The sequence below is a fragment of the Echinops telfairi genome, unplaced genomic scaffold (genome assembly GCF_000313985.2).
Source record: "Echinops telfairi isolate 266 unplaced genomic scaffold, ASM31398v2 ScPeMD7_70;HRSCAF=299, whole genome shotgun sequence".
Lineage (NCBI taxonomy): Eukaryota > Metazoa > Chordata > Mammalia > Afrosoricida > Tenrecidae > Echinops > Echinops telfairi.
The window spans coordinates 44130234-44133007 of record NW_022103968.1 but is presented as its reverse complement, the minus strand read 5'-3'; positions in this window follow the sequence as shown (position 1 = coordinate 44133007).

Below are 2774 nucleotides of genomic sequence, written 5' to 3'. Positions count from 1 at the left end.
TGTATGTGTTAGGGTTCTCTAGAGAAACAAATCCACAGAACTCATGTATAAGAGAGAGTTTTATATAAAGGTTAAGCGCACATCAAGAAAACATCCCACCCAATGCTTCCCAAGCCCACAAGCCCAACATTAGCCCATATGTCCGACACCAATCCACAAAGTCCTCCTCCATTTCACACAGACACAATGATGCCAACTGCAGGAGGAAAACTGAGTCAGTGAATGTGTAAGCATCTCAGCACTGGCAGGGGTCTCCACATGGCTGCTCCAGCACCCAGGGCTGCATCGGGGAAGGTCCATGCGGCTTCTCCTCAGGGATGTCTTGCAGGAAGTGAGCCTTGCCAGCTGAAGCAGAGAACTGGCTAAGACACCTGCACCCTGGTCTGACCATCAGAAAGCAAGAGATCTGAGATCTTGAAAGGCGAGGCTCACTGAGCCATTTATCCCTCTGCCCTTCAATTAACCCTATATGTGTTTATCGGCCAGGTTGGCACAATAACTAGCTACCTCAATATATTAAGCTATTAAGTACATGATATGATCAAGGTACTGTCTAGACATAGATTACAAAAGTAAAAAGGCTTAATGAAATGTCATATTGATTGAGAATAGTGTTGTCAATAAGTAGTACACCTAAAAAATTGGAGCAGTGCAGTCTGTGTAATAGATGCATTTACAAACAACACAGAAATTTTTAGAAAGTCACTGCTAAGGTTCATTATAAACAATCAAAAGCTTCATGAGATTTGGTTTGGCGGTTTGTTTTATAGAAGATCTGAATCACGTAACTGGTCAATTAACATGTTTAATACGTGTGCTCTTTTTCCTAGTTTGTTGTATAGTGCTTGAGTCTTACAAGCTTGCAATCACCCAAAGCATAACTAGTCTTTAAGCAACAGAAGCAGAAGGGGAGTCGGGAATATAAAAGGATTATTAAATGTGTGGTGAATTGCCCTCCTGAACTACTACTCTCTTAGCCATGAGACCAGAAATCTGGATGGTACCCACCTTCCATTACTGAACACTGGGGTCAAAGAGTCTGTAGAGAATTGTGATAATAAAGGGAGAGCGTGCAGGACAGAGTTTACAGTGATCAACTCTAGATGTTCTGGAACCATGAAGGTTGACGAATGCTGGAAATTATTTCCCTGAGATGACCTTAAAACGTAAGCCCTGAATACACCAGAAATCTTCTTAAAATAAAGTTTTTAATTATTGTTGATGTTATGTGTTATCAAATTGGTTCCAACTCAGAGAGACCCTGTGTATAACACTGCCTGGCCCTCTACTCTCCTCACAATTATTGTCATACTAGAACTCATTGTTGCAGCCACTGTATTAATCCATCTCTTTGTCGGTGCCCTTCTACTTAACCAAACACAGTTCTTCTCCAATGACTGACCGTACATGGTATACAGTATTACCATTCATTCATCCTTATAAGGATCATTTTAGCTGTAATTCTTCCAAAGAACATTTGTTTGTCCTTCTGGTAATCTATGATACTTTCAGTATTCTTCTCCAGCTCCGTAATTCAAACACATTGATTTTTCTTTTGTCTTCCTATTCAATGTCCAAGTTTCACATGCATATGAGCAACTTAAAACTCCATGGTTTGGATCATGCACATGTTAGTTCTCAAAGTGGCGTCCTTGATCTTCAACACGTTAAAGAGGTCTGTGCAGGAGATTTGCCCAATGCAATATGACCTGAGATTCTGTGAGCACTGATTTTGGATCCAAGCAAGATGAGTTTCTTGACAACTTCAAGATTTCTCCATTTGTCTTTATATGTTCAACTGACCCAGAGAATTTGCTTTCCCTTAGGAAAAGGGGCAATCGATAATGTTCATTAGTTCAGCAAGCAAGCTTGTGCCATCTGTATATAGCAGGTTGTTAATAAACTATTTTCCCATTTTGATGCCAAGTTATATTCCATATAATCCAGCTTCTTGTATTACGTGCTAAGCATACAGACGGAATAGTATGGTGAAAGAACAACTTAACCAGTAAAAAATATCTGCTTTGAGCACTGTTATTTTAAGCGCTATCTATGTTGGATTAAATTGATATCAGGAAATGGAAAGATTTGATTAGGAACCCTGTGTTTAACATGATGATGGTGGGGCAAAATCTCAGAAAAGAAGGACTTTTCTGCAATACTCAAAGAATGTAGTTAGAGGAACTAAAGGATAAATGTCGTAACTCTTGAGTTAGCATATATTTTGCTCTGAATATTATCAACAAAACAATGAAATAAATAAAATTGAAAAGAAAATTGAATTTTAAAAAGTTAATAAATGACTTCCTTCTCCACTCACAGAACTTACTCATATATTAAGGTAGAGTTAAAAATGATGCATATGATTATAAATGTAATTATAATATAAAATTTACAATATGACAAAGAAATATCCTTTAATGTAAATTGCAAGGATATTTTCTCTTTTCTTAGCCTTTTTTTAATCATTTTGTGCAGTTCGTTCCCTCATCATTGTCAAAACATTTGCTTTCAACTTGAGCCCTTGGTACTAGATCCTCATTTTTCCCCTCCCTCCCTGCTCCCTCCTCCCCCATGAACCCTTGATAATTTATAAATTATTATATTATTTTTTTAATCATTTCATTGGGGGCTCATACAATTCTTATCACAATCCATACATCCATCAATTGTGTAAAGCACATTTGTACATTCATTGCCCTCATCATCCTCAAAATATTTGCTCTCCACTTAAGCCCCTGGCATCAGCTTTTCATTTTTTCCCCTCCCTCCCC